Source organism: Artemia franciscana, chromosome 11 (genome assembly GCF_032884065.1).
Source record: "Artemia franciscana chromosome 11, ASM3288406v1, whole genome shotgun sequence".
NCBI classification, from domain to species: domain Eukaryota; kingdom Metazoa; phylum Arthropoda; class Branchiopoda; order Anostraca; family Artemiidae; genus Artemia; species Artemia franciscana.
Genome location: NC_088873.1, coordinates 47,144,354 through 47,160,004, shown reverse-complemented (window position 1 = coordinate 47,160,004; position 15,651 = coordinate 47,144,354). Strand labels below are relative to the sequence as shown.

The following is a 15,651-nucleotide window of genomic DNA, read 5'->3' as shown; positions in this document are numbered from 1 at the left end:
TAGGTTGACCTTGATTCCTAAGGTTTAGTCTTGATTTTTATTGTTTGATGTGGATTTCCATGCACTGGTCATAATTTTTAAGGATTATTCTAGATTTCTAGATATCGATCTCTTGATTTATTCGGATTGGTCTTGATGTTTATAATTATGTCTAAATTCTTAGGGTAGGTCCTGATTCTTATGAACTTGTCTGGGTTTCTAAGCATTGGTTATGATTTACACAAATCACCCTCATTTTCTATGCATTGGTTACTATTTCCTTAGGATTTTACTGAATTCCTATTGACCAGTCTTGTTTCTAGAGTTTTGTCTTGATTTCTAATGGTTTGGTTCAGATTTCCATATATTGATCTTTATTTCTAAGAATTGCTCTAGAATTCTACATATTGATCTCTTGGATACTTTGGATTGGTCTTGATGTCTATGGTTTGGGCTAAAATTCTAAAGCTGAACCTGATTCTTATGAATTCATGTAGATTTATATTAATTTGTTACGATTTCTATGTACTACTCTTGATTTTTGAGGTTGGCCATAGCTTTTACAGTTTGGTCATGATTTCTATGAACTTGCCTGGATTTCTAGGGCTTGGTCTTGATTTTTATGGTATGGTGTAAGAATAAAGAAGAGGCTTCTTCAAAGAAATGTTGCTTTTTAACAATAAAAGGGAATTTTTACAAAGTCACTGGAAATAAGGAGAAGGGGGTGTGAAATGCCAAGGAACATTGCAATAGTATAATGAAATGGCAATTTTTCGCTGTTAAAATGAAGAAAATGGTCATTTTAGTTTATAAAGTTATTTTAGAGAGAAAAAGGGCTGCAAAACTCTTAAGTATGATATTATGCACAAGCGGATGTCATCGGGCTGGTGGATTTGCCACGCTAGCCTCAATTCAAAGGGACCTTAAGACCTCTCATTAAGACCTCTCGGAAATAACTCTTAATACAGTTTAAATCTCTCTAATCACAAGCCTCCCCTCTATTATTGCTTACTAGGATTGGCTAGCCATATGTTGTCACGGTGGTGTGAATATGCATAACCTTGGCTCAAAGAAACGTACCATCTCCATTAAAACCTATGATAAATAGCTCTTAATATGGTTTAAATTTATCTCTAATAACAAGCACCCCTCCAGGAACCACTTGCTAGGGGATCGACATCGATATTTTGTCAAGGTTGCATGAATATGCATAGTCTTGGCTCAAAATCGTAGTATTTTTCTTAGTACCTCTCAGAAATACCTCTAAATTTGGTTTAAATTTATCTTTATTAATAAGCATCCCCTATGGAATCGGTTGCAAGGGGGTAGGCTACCCATATTTTGTCATGGTGGTGTTAATATACATAGTCTTGGTTCAAAAAGCGTTCCTTTTTATCAAAGCCTCTCAGAAATAAACGGGTGCAAAAATGTGTTCCTTTTTCTTGCAGATGCATCTTATAGAGCAATACCAACGAGGCATTTTCAGTATGACCTCTCAGGAATTCCTCTTAATATGGTTAAAACTTATCTCTAATAACAAACCCATCCCCCACCCTGTCTGAAATTCCTTGCTAAGGTAGGCTAACCACATATTGTCATGGCGATGTGAATGTGCATAGTCTTGTATTAAAGAAATGTGACACTTCAATTAAAACCTCTCAGAAATAAACGAATGCAAAAATGTGTTTCTTTTTTTGCAGGTACATCTACTAGAGCAATAGAAACTTGGCATTTTCATTATGACCTCTCAAAAATCCCAATTAAAATGTTTTAAATTCATGTCTAATAACCCACCCCCTTTGGATTTGCTTGCTAGGGTTGGCTAGCAGCATATTGTCACGGTGTTGTGAATATACGTAGTCTTGGTTCAAAGAGAGGAAGCATTTCCATTAAAATCTCTCAGAAATGAACGAATAAAAAATATGTTTCTTTTTCTTGCAGATGCGTATAATAGAGCAATAAAAAGGTAATATTTTTGTAAAAACCTCTCAGATATTATTCTTAATATTGATTAAATTTATCTTTAATAACATACCTCGCCTCAGAATTTGGTTCTAGGGTTTCCACCTTTGTTTAATTCATGATTCGTTTTGCTCATATTTCATCCTTTTTAAGCTGTTTTCATTTTTCTGTCATCTTTCATTTCCTTTTCTGTGCTTGTAAATTTGTTTTATTAATAAAATTTTTATGTACGAAAGCCATCATTCTTTAAATTTCTTGTCCAGGACAAATCTTCAATGCGTAATCATTCACGTAATGAAATATCTAAAGCCAATATTATGTAACATATCACTGATCCTATATCTAACTTAACCGGGCTAGGTCACTTTAGAAAATTAATGACAGTGTAACCTGTAGGTGCATCCAATAAACCGAAAATCAATAGTATCGGGATGTTTGTGCACTCTCATGTGGAAAGGCTTGGAAATATAGGTAACATTTAATCGTTCTAGAAATCGGGGAGGGAATTTCTCCGTGCGTGCAATAGGTTATGATGTAAAAATTATTGCTCGAATAATAATATTGGAAAGGCTTCCATAGTCCACCTGTTTAGCACTCCATTCCATTAAGGGCGAATCCCTTTCGAATTCTAATGCAAAAAAAATCTTAGATTATAAAAGTTCTCTGAAAAAAATTATGAATAAAAATGTAATCTAAGAAACTCCTTGAAAAAAAAAAAGAAATCCCAAAGAAAAAACACCAAAAAACTATATCCTGATATGAAGTGCTGAAGAAAAAATATCTTAAAGTATTATGTGACACCTGAGTGCACCGTCGTTACAAAACACCCAAGTGTGCTTTGCCATTACGTAATCTATATATATAAAAATAAGTTGTCTGTGTGTCTGTGTGTCGAGTGACGTCATGTTTGTGTGTCGACTGACGTCATATTTGTCGACTGACGAAATTACAGACCGGGACATCGGGACGAAAATGACGACCGGGACACTGAGACATAGGGAATATAAATGAGGACCGGGACACTCAAAGAGAAAGCGACCGGGACACAAGGAATGTCCGATTAGCAATCACCATCAACAAAGCACCGGGACACAGGAAATATAAATGAAGACCAGGACACTCAAAGAGAAATTACAGACCGGGATACCGGAACACGAATGACGACCGGGACAAAAATGACGACCGGGATACCGGGACACAGGGAATATAAATGACGACCGTGACACTCAAAGAGAAATTACAGACTGGGACACGGGGACACAAATGACGACAATATATATATATATATATATATATATATATATATATATATATATATATATATATATATATATATATATATATATATATATATATATATATATATATATATATATATATAAATAAGTTGTCTGTCTGTCTTTCTGTGGATCAAGTGACGTCATGTTTCTGTGTCGGCTGACGTCATGTTTTCGACTGACGAAATTACAGACCGGGACATCGGGACACAAATGACGACCGGGACACCGGCACAAAGGGAATATAAATGACGACCGGGACACAAGGAATGTTCGATTAGCAATCACCATCAACAAAGCACCGGGACACAAATGACGACCGGGACACAGGGAGTATAAATGATGACCAGGACATAAGTAAAAAAAATTAAAAACTAAAAAAAGGTAAAAACTACAAAAAAAACTAAAAAGAAAAAAAAAACTAAAAACTAATAAAAAACCAAAAAAGCTAAAAAGCTAAAAAAAACTAAAAAAGAAAATAGAATGAAAACAGAAAAAAAATGAAAAATAAAGGAGAAAAACAAAACTAAAAAAAAAGAAAAAAAACTAAAAAAAGGTAAAAAACTAAAACCTAAAAAAGACTAATTCAAAAACGAATGTATATACAGACCGGGACAAAAATGACGACCGGGACACAGGGAATATAAATGACAACCAGGACACTCAAAGAGAAATTACAGACCGGGACACCGGAACACAAATGACGACCGAGACAAAAATGACGACCGGGACACCGCGACACAGGGAATATAAATTACGACCGCGACACTCAAAGAGAAATTACAAACTGGGACACCGGGACACAAATGACGACCGGGACACAGGGAAACAACAACAACGGGGACGCCGGGGGGCACAGGGGGATATATAAATGACGACAGGGACACAGGGAATGTTCGATTAGCAATCACCATCAACAAAGCTAAAGGGCAATCATAAGAATAATGAGGTATAGATCTAAACTCAGATTGTTTTTCCCATGGACAATTATATGTTGCATGTTCAAGAGTCGGTAAACCTGACAATCTATTTATATGCACAGACAATGGGACAGCCAAGAATGTTGTACATTCGCAAGTTTTACGTAGTTAAAAATATATCTATATATATAAAAATAAGTTGTCTGTGTGTAGATCTGTGGATCAGGTGACGTCACCTGAAAAAACTGGATCAGGTGAAGTCAAAACTGAAAAAACTAAAAATAGGCAAAAACTACAAAAAAAACTAAAAACTAATAAAAAAAATAAAAAAGCTAAAAAACTAAAAAAACTAAAAAAAGGCAAAAACTACAAAAAAAACTAAAAACTAATAAAAAAGCTAAAAAACTAAAAAAACTAAAAAAAGGCAAAAACTACAAAAAAAACTAAAAACTAATAAAAAAAATAAAAAAGCTAAAAAACTAAAAAAACTAAAAAAAGGTAAAAAACTAAAAAAACTAAAAACTAAAAAAAACTAAAAAAAGGAAAAAACTGAAAAATAAGCTAAAATAAAGGTAAAAACCAATAAAAAACTAAAAAAAAAACTGAAAAAACTAAAAAAGGCAAAAACTACAAAAAAAACTAAAAACTAATAAAAAAAGTAAAAAAGCTAAAAAACTAAAAAAACTAAAAAAAGGTAAAAAACTAAAAAAATAAAAAAAAAATAAAAAAAAGGAAAAAACTGAAAAATAAGCTAAAATAAATGTAAAAACCAATAAAAAACTAAAAAGAAAAAAAGGAAAAAACTAAAAAAAAACAGGACAAAAGGAATGTTCGATTAGCAATCAACAAAGCACCGGGACACAGGGAGTATAAATGACGACCAGGACATAAGTAAAAAAAAAACTAACAAAACTAAAAAGAAGGTAAAAACTACAAAAAAACTAAAAAGAAAAAAACTAAAAAAAGGCAAAAACTACAAAAAAAAACTAAAAACTAATAAAAAAGCTAAAAAACTAAAAAAACTAAAAAAAGGCAAAAACTACAAAAAAAACTAAAAACTAATAAAAAAGCTAAAAAACTAAAAAAACTAAAAAAAGGCAAAAACTACAAAAAAACTAAAAACTAATAAAAAAAATAAAAAAGCTAAAAAATTAAAAAAACTAAAAAAAGGTAAAAAACTAAAAAAACTAAAAACTAAAAAAAAACTAAAAAAAATGAAAAAACTGAAAAATAAGCTAAAATAAAGGTAAAAACCAATAAAAAACTAAAAAAAACCTGAAAAAACTAAAAAAAGGCAAAAACTACAAAAAAAACTAAAAACTAATAAAAAAAGTAAAAAAGCTAAAAAACTAAAAAAAATAAAAAAACTAAAAAAAGGTAAAACACTAAAAAACCATAAAAAATAAAAAAAAAATAAAAAAAAGGAAAAAACTGAAAAATAAGCTAAAATAAAGGTAAAAACCAATAAAGAACTAAAAAGAAAAAAGGAAAAAACTAAAAAAAAATTTCATCTAAAAAACTAAAAAAAACTAAAAAAGGTAAAAACTAAAAGAACTAAAAAAGAAAAAAATAAATGACGACACTCAAAGAGAAAGCGACCAGGACAAAAGGAATGTTCGATTAGCAATCAACAAAGCACCGGGACACAGGGGGTATAAATGACGACCAGGACATAAGTAAAAAAAAATTAACAAAACTAAAAAGAAGGTAAAAACTACAAAAAAACTAAAAAGAAAAAAAAACTAAAAACTAATAAAAAAACTAAAAAATCTAAAAATCTAAATAAACTAAAAAAGAAAAAAAAGGAACAAAATAAAGGAGAAAAACAAAACTAAAAAACGAATGTATATACGGACCGGGACACCGGGATACAAATGACGACCGGGACACAGGGAATATAAATGACGACCGGGACACAGGGACACAACTACAACGGGGACACCGGGGGAAACAGGGGGATATAAATGACGATCGGGACACCGGGACAGGGAATGGTCGATTAGCAATCACCATCAACAAAGCTCAAGGGCAATCATTAGAATCATGAGGTATAGATCTGAATACAGATTGGTTTCCCATGGACCATTATATGTTGCATGTTCAAGAGTCGGTAAACCTGACAATCTATTTATATGCAAAGACAATGGGACAGCAAAGAATGTTGTATATTCGCAAGTTTTACGTAGTTAAAACCATATATATATATATATATATATATATATATATATATATATATATATATATATATATATATATATATATCTATATTCACAGGTGGGACATAGGGACACAACTACAATGGCGCGTAACTATTATGGCGCGTAACGACTTACGCGCGCGGGGGGGCTTGGGGGGGCGCGAAGCGCCCCCACCAACTAGGTGTTGGGGTGACGCGAAGTGCCACCCCAACAGCTAGTATATATATATATATCTATCTATATTCACAGGTGGGACACAGGGACGCAACTACAATGGCGCGTAACTAATATGGCGCGTAACGACTTGCTCGCGCGGGGGGGCTTGGGGCCCCTCCGCGCCCCAATATATATATATATATATATATATATATATATATATATATATATATATATATATATATATATATATATATATATATATATATATATATATATATATATATATATATATATATATATATATATATATATATACACAATATATATATATATATATACATATATATACATATATATATATATATACATATATATATATATATATATATATATATATATATATATATATATATATATATATATATATATATATATATATATATATATATATATATATATATATATACAATATATATATATATATATATATATATATATATATATATATATATATACATATATATACATATATATATATATATATATATATATATATATATATACAATATATATATATATATATATATATATATACAATATATATATATATATATATATATATATATATATATATATATATATATATATATATATATATATATATATATATATATATTCACAGGTTGGACACAGGGACACAACTACAATGGCGCGTAACCAATATGGCGCGTAACGACTTACGCGCGTGGGGGGTTTGGGGGAGTGCGAAGCGCCCCCACCAACTACGTGTTGGGGTGGCGCGAAGCGCCACCCCAACAGCTAGTTACCAATAAATCTACCAAGTCACGCAAGATTGCGTCACGTTCTACGTGAGCACCACGTGAGTCCCCCTCAGTTACAGCTGAGGCTTCCCCGCTTGACTAGTGAACTCTAACAATTCCTATTACTTAGCAAGCACCTGTATATCTCAGAAAACAATCCCTATTACGTAAAAAGTAAAAAAATCTATTATGTAACAAGAATAATTCAATATTTCCTATGACGTGGGTATACTGTACTCTTACAGATGTGCTATAGTATTGCGTAAGTCCCAGGTGTGCGTAATACTGTCTTGAGGGGGCTAGTAGCTCCATTTTTTCACCCTCTATGGGTGTCACTGGAAGCATTATACTGTCACTACTGATTTGTCTTTCAACAAGTTGTTAGCATTATTTCTTACGATCACGAAATTACATGTTAAACAGCGTGTCTGGTAGTATACTTATTACTTTTACTATTTAGTTGAAAAAAGAAGTTACATAACATTGTTCACACAAACAGTTTACATAAACTAAAAGTATTGTACATATATACTGTCAAATTTAGAGAAAATGTCTTGGGCTTTTTCAAATTTGTTTTCTTTATATTTTCTGTTGAAAATAAGAACACAAGCTTTTAACAATACCAGTGTAGAGTTAGGAAAGGAAATGGAAAGTTTAGCAAGTTAGAAAAATTATATTGCCAGAAAAATAAAAGAACATATATCAAGGATGAATATCTCTAACGATTTTACTACCTTTACTAGTCTTCCCCTCACTCCTACCTATCAATATTCTTTTGAAACACTTATGCAGATGAAGTTGTTATGAAGTGACATTAGTTCCCCTCATGGAAGCAGGGTCGCAAATAGTGTCGTCCCAGCCGAGTGGGTGTCATCCCAGTCGAGCGGTGGCCACCCTGAATTCGGAATCTTTTATCCGAAGGGCGGGGGTTCGATTCCTTGTGTGGCCGGTTATTTGGTTTGGGATAGGGGTCAGTGGTGTTACTTTCTGGGGAAGGTAAACAGAAAGGGTGTGGAAAAGAACAGTATGACTGACCCCCTGCCCCCCCCCCCATTGCACTTTCTGGCTAAAGGACCTTGAAACAGAGATCAGAACCGACGGTATGGACCTAGTGCCATATATTTTAAGGTCACAACTGAACGTTATCTTGTGTCAGTTCTAGAGCTCAGCTGTAACCTATTGCAGCCAAGAAAGTTAATTTACATATAAAGGGAACTGCCTAGAAATTGATGTGTGACCAGACACGTATCAAGACATGTAATTCTGACTAGACACAGCACGTGAATACTGCTTAATCACCGTCCTATTCTCTGCAGGCATTACTAATATCTACAGAAGATCCACCAAGCTCAAGAAAAAGCTTGTCATCTCATTAATCACTGTTCTTAATGACCTATTGCAAGAGTTTCAAAACCACAACGCATGATTTACAAACCTAGATCAAGCTGGCTCAAGATAAAGGTTGGTAACGCACAGAACAGATATTGAGTCTCTTTGACAAATCAATAAAACTGCCAATCTTATCATTAAATTATCATAACGTATATATTCGTCTTTTCAGAAGTGATAAAATTGAATGGGTGGCCAAAAGACATACGAAGTTTTTTTAATGTACATATCTATTAGCCAGTACACACACGAGAATTTGGATTTATAGGTATAGGGTCGAAACAATTGAGACACTTGGGAGAGAAAGGATATATAGCCTATATATATATAATTTGGACTTTGTATTTGCACATTAAAGGGGGGGGAGGGGTAGGGGGTTAAGTATAGCGGGACTGCATGCAAATGGTAACCTAACCAAAATACCCACTAAATATTTATTTAAATATAGCCACAATGTAGTTTACCTCTAGCCAAAGCTAATTTTCTCCGTATACAAACAGCAATAAATCGGTTATTGTCTCTTTTTATAGATCCAAATTCTCGAGTGCGTACTGGCTAACAGATAAGTACGTTTATTAGTTATGCACGCGACTCCTCCAGAACCATTGATGGTGCTCAGTTTGTTTTGGCATCTGGGTCTTTTTACCTGGACAGCTGGCAACCCTGCTACCATACTTTGCGATGGCTTAAATCGAAGAGAGGGCCTGTATTGCCAAGCGGACCATTAATCCACTGTAATACCACAAGTGTTTTGAGTCTAGTATAAAAATTTGATATTTTTGTCCTTCCTGATTAAATAGCGTATTCATTCTAATTTTTTAAGAAATGGGTCTTCGGTTCATCTAGATTGGGGCTGCCACCTTTTGAAAATTTTTTTGAATACGTGGGAATGCGTAAAGTAGGGTATATATTTTGCCATCAGGGGGAGGGTTAAAGTTAAGCAATGTACTTTCGGGAATGAGATAAGTCAGCATTTAGGATTAGCTTTTGAAAATTTAAAATTTCAGGATGCATTTTTTTTTTCGACTCTTAGAGTAATAGCTAACAAATTACATAGAATAATTTTTTTTCCTCACTCGCTCTGCGTTAAAAAAGAAGAAAGAAAAGATAGTCGTAAAAAATACGCAACAAAAGACTTATTAATAAAACAATCGTAAAATCCCTCTGACTTTGAGGGAGTGCTGGGTTGGAATAACCCTCTTCCTCCAATAGAGTACTTCCTTAAAACACAGCAGTAAAGAGACGGGGAAAAACAACAAGTTAAGTACTCGATGGAGTTGAAACCAAACTTTTTTAGGATTGAATAAAAAAACTAGTTTTTTTCACTGAAAGTAAGGAGTGACATTAAAACTTAAAACGAACAGAAATTACTCCGCATATGAAATAGTTTATCCCCTCCGCAATACCTCGCTCTTTACGCTAAAGTTTTTAATTGTTTTAAAAAGTAGAATTGTGGCAAAGAGTCAAACTTTAGCGTAAAGACCAAGGGATTGTGGAGGGGACAACCTATTTCATATATGGAGTAATTTCTGTTCGTTTAAGTTTTAATGTCGCTCCTTACTTTCAGATAAAAAAACTAGTTTTTTCATTTAATTTCTGAACGTTTTTGAATTAATGCATGTCTGATTTTTGCTCTCCGCACATAAATTATTAAAATGGGCCTAGTTGAAGGAGGCCTAGTTGCGCTCCAAATTTTTCGGTTACTTAAAAAGGCAACTAGAACTTATAATTTTTAACGAACGTTTTTATTAGTAAAAATTATACGTAACTTAAGAATCAACTTACGTAACAAACTTTTATATTCTTATATTTTTATTATGTATATGAGGGGGTTTGTCCCTCGTTAATACCTCGCTCTTTGCACTAAATCTTAAGTTTTGTCCTAATTCTTTAAGAATAACCCCTGAACCAGAAAGGCCGTAGAATAAGTAGTTTTAATTACTAAAAATACTTTCGCATAAAGAGCGAGGTATTTATCTTCTCCTAAATACCTCGCTCTTTATGCTAAAGTATTTTTAGAACCCCTCATATGTGTAATACTTTCTGTTCGTTTTAAATTTTAATGCTACTCCTTAATTTCAATTAAAATTAAATAAAAAAAAACAAGATTTTTAAATGAACGTAAGGAGCAACATTAAAATTTAAAACGAACAGAAATTACTCCGTATATGAAAGGGGCTTTTCCTTCTCAATGCCCCGCTCTTTACGCTAAAGTTTGACTCTTTCTCTTAACTCTACATTTTAAAACAATAAAAAACTTTAGCGTAAAGAGCGGGGCGTTGAGAAGGAAAAGCCCCTTTCATATACGGAGTAATTTCTGTTCATTTTAAGTTTTAATGTCGCTCCTTACTTTCATTTAAAAAACTTGTTTTTTTATTTAATTTCTGAACATTTTTGAATCAATGCATGTTTTGATTTTGGCTCTCCGCAGAGGAATAATTAAAACGAATTTTGTATATTTTTTTTTTTTTTTTTTTTGGCTAAATGGCTTTCTCATAATTTTGATCGAATGGTTTTGAGAAAAAAGGAGCGGGGGACGAAGCCTAGTTGCCCCCCGATTTTTTGGTTAATTAAAAAGGCAACTAGAACTTTTAATTTTTTACGAATCTTTTTATTGGTAAAAGATTTACTTAATTTATAAATTAGCTTACGTAAAGAACTTTTGTATTCTCATGTTTTTATTACATATATGAGGGGATTCGCCCCATCGTCAGTACCTCGCTCTTTACACTAAAGCTTAAATTTTGTCCCAATTCATTGAGAATGACCCCTGAGTCACAAAAGCCGCGGAATAAATAGTTGAAATAACTAAAAACACTTTGGCGTAAAGAGCGAGGTATTAAAAGGAGGTGAGCCCCTCATTGGGGTAATAATTGCTGTTCGTTTTAAGTTTTAATGCCGCTGCTTACTTCAAGCTGAAAAAAAAACTTTTTCGTTGTTTTTTTAAGTAATGCTAGTAAATCCTGCGCTCCCTTCATGGAAATTTTCTTCCCCCGTGTCAAATTCCTCGATGGAAAGTTCCCCCAGCATATTCCCCTCTTCTCAACCTCTGCCTCCAACCAAAAAATCCTCCTGAAAACGCCTGTACACTTCCCAATAACCATTACCATATGTAAGCACTGGTCAAAGTTTTGAACTTGTAACCCCTCCCACGGGGACTGTGGGGGAGTAAGTCGACCCCAAAGACATAGTTATAAGGTTTTTCGACTACACTGAATAAAATGGCTGTCTCAGAATTTTGACCCGTTGACTTTGGGAAAATAATTAGCGTAGGAGGGGGCCTAGGTGCCCTCCAATTTTTTTGGTCACTTAAAAAGGGCACTAGAACCTTTCATTTCCATTAGAATGAGCCCTCTCACAACATTCTAGGACAACTGGGTCGATACGATCACCCCTGGGAAAAAAAAAACAAAAAAAAAACAAACAAACAAATAAACACGCATCCGTGATCTGCCTTCTGGCAAAAAATATAAAATTCCACATTTTTGTAGATAGGAGCTTGAAACTTCTACAGTAGGGTTCTCTGATACGCTGAATCTGATCGTGTGATTTTCGTTAAGATTCTATGACTTTTAGGGGATGTTTCCGCCTATTTTCTAAAATAACGCAAATTTTTTCAGGCTCTTAACTTTTGATGGGTAAGACTAAACTTAATGAAACTTATATATTTAAAATCAGAATTAAAAGGCGATTCTTTTATGTAGCTATTGGTACCAAAATTCCATTTTTTAGATTTTTGGTTACTATTGAGCCGGGTCGCTCCTTACTACAGTTCGTTACCACGAACTGTTTGAAACTTTTTCATGTTTATTTTTTCTTCTTTTTTTATAGTAATGCTAAAAAATCCAGCGCCCTTTTCATTGAATTTTTCTTCGCCCATGACATATTCCTCCAAGGAAAGAACCTCCCGCATAGCCCCCTCCCTCTACCCCACCTCCAAACCAAAAAAAATCCCCCTGAAAACGTCTGTACGCTTCCCAATAACATTATTGTATGTAAAGACTGGTCAAAGTTTGTAACTTGCAGCCTCTCCCCCAGGGACTATTGGGGGTAAGTCATCCCCAAAGACATAGTTTTTATGGTTTCTCTCTATGCGGAACAAAATGGCTATCTCAAAATTTTGATCCGTTGACTTTGGAAAAAAATGAGCGTGGGAGGGGGCCTAGGTGCCCTCCAATATTTTTGGTCACTTAAAAAGGGCACTAGAACTTTTCATTCCGTTAGAATGAGCCCTCTTGCAACATTCTAGGACCACTTGGTTGATGCGATGAACCCTGGGGAAAAAAACAACAAAAAAACAAATAAATACGCACCCGTGATCTGTCGTCTGGCAAAAAAATACGGAATTCCACATTTTTGTAGATAGGAGCTAGAAATTTTTGCCGTAGTGTCCTCTGATACGCTGAATGCGATGGTGTGATTTTCGTTAAGATTCTATGACTTTCAGGGGGTGTTTCCCCCTATTTTCCAAAATGAGGCAAATTTTCTCAGGCTCGTAACTTTTGATGACAAAGACTGAATTTGGTAAAACTTATATATTTAGATTTGTATTATTATATTATTGGATTATTAGATTTTGTATTATTAGATTTGTATAGATTTGTATTATATAATTAGATTTTGATTTATCTCTTAGCATCAAAATTTCGTTTTTTACAGTTTATTTTAATATTGAGCCGGGTCGCTCCTTACTACAGTTCACTTACTACAGTTATATATATATATATATATATATATATATATATATATATATATATATATATATATATATATATATATATCTATATATATAAAAATAAGTTGTCTGTCTGTCTGTGTGTCAGGTGACGTCATGTTTCTGTGTCGACTGACGTCATGTTTTCGACTGACGAAATTACGAAATTACATTGGGACACAAATGACGACCAGGACACCGGCACATAGGGAGTATAAATTACGACCGGGACACTCAAAGAGAAAGCGACCGGGACACAAGGAATGTTCAATTAGCAATCACCATCAACAAAACACCGTCAACAAACCATCACAAATGACGACCAGGACACAGGGAGTATAAATGACGACCAGGACATAAGTGAAAAAAAATAAAAAAAAAGGTAAAAACTACAAAAAAACTAAAAAGAAAAAAACAAACTAAAAACTAATAAAAAAACTAAAAAAGCTAAAAAACTAAAAAAACTAAAAAATAAAAAAACTAAAAAAAGGAAACAAAAAGAAAAATAAGGGAGAAAAACAAAACTAAAAAAATAAAAATAAAAAAAAACTAAAAAGAAAAAAGAAAAAAAAACTAAAAAAACTAAAAAAATGTAAAAACCAAAAAAAAAACTAAAAAGAAAAAAAGCGGAAAAATACAAAAATTTATTTCATCATTTACCATTTCAAAAACGAATGTATATACAGACTGGGACACCGGAATACAAATGACGACCGGGACACAGGGAATATAAATGACGACCGGGACACAGGGACACAACTACAACGGGGACGCCGGGGGGCACAGGGGGATATATATATATATGACGATGGGGACACAGAGAATGTTCGATTAGCAATCACCATCAACAAAGCTCAAGGGCAATCATTAGAATCATGAGGTATAACTAAAAAAAACTAAAAAAAAGGCAGAAAACTAAAACCTAAAAAAAAGACCAATTCAAAAACGAATATATATACAGACTGGGACACCGGGACACGAATGACGACCGGGACACCGGGACACAAGGAATATCAATGACGCCCGGGACCCTCAAAGAGAATTTACAGACTGGGACACCGGGACATAAATGACGACCGGAACACATGGAATATAAATGACGACCGGGACACCGGGGGGCACACGGGGATATATAAATGACGACGGCGACACAGGGAATCGTCGATTAGCAATCACCATCAACAAAGCTCAAGGGCAATCATTAGAATCATGAGGTATAGATCTGAATACGGATTGTTTTCCCATGGACCATTATATGTTGCATGTTCAAGAGTCGGTAAACCTGACAATCTATTTATATGCACAGACAATGGGACAGCAAAGAATGTTGTATATTCGCAAGTTTTACGTAGTTAAAAACATATATATATATATATATATATATATATATATATATATATATATATATATATATATATATATATATATATATATATATATATTCACAGGTGGGACATAGGGACACAACTACAATGGCGCGTAACTAATATGGCGCGTAACGACTTACGCGCGCGGGGGGGCTTGGGGGGCGCGAAGCGCCCCCACCAACTAGGTGTTGGTGTGGCGCGAAGCGCCACCCCAACAGCTAGTATATATATATATATATATATATATATATATATATATATATATATATATATATATATATATATATATATATATATATATATATATATATATATATAGGCCTATATATATATATATATATATATATATATATATATATATATATATATATATATATATATATATATATATATATATATATATATAGGCCTATATATATATATATATATATATATATATATATATATATATATATATATATATATATATATATATATATATATATATATATATATATATATATATATGCGATTGATTATAAAACACATTACTGCTTTTTGTTTCGGATGTCGTCACTAACCCTGCCCGTTAGATGTAAAATTCCACTTGATTCAGGGAATTCTTGTAGATTATACCGAATACAGAATTTTCCGGTAGTATTTCGCCAGCAGACATCCAAAAACAAAATGAATAGAATCTTCTAAATGTTTGAAAAAAATTCCTGTTTTGTTGGATATATTGTTGTCTTGTTTATAGACTACTAGAACAAGAAAAATTGGATTAATTTCAAAGACTATAGAATAGCTTCAAAATCAAGATGATATTCTTAGTCCAGCAACCGGGTATTATGAGCTTCCCTAAATTTTAATAGAACCAGAGATTGTG

At 33.1% G+C, this 15,651-nt stretch overlaps 1 protein-coding gene across 1 annotated transcript in view; it reads right to left on the bottom strand.

Moving 5' to 3' along the window:
- Positions 1-15,651, bottom strand: part of LOC136033310 (chondroitin sulfate proteoglycan 4-like) — a gene marked incomplete in the record, with an annotated part of 437,436 nt that overhangs the window by 230,381 nt on the left and 191,404 nt on the right.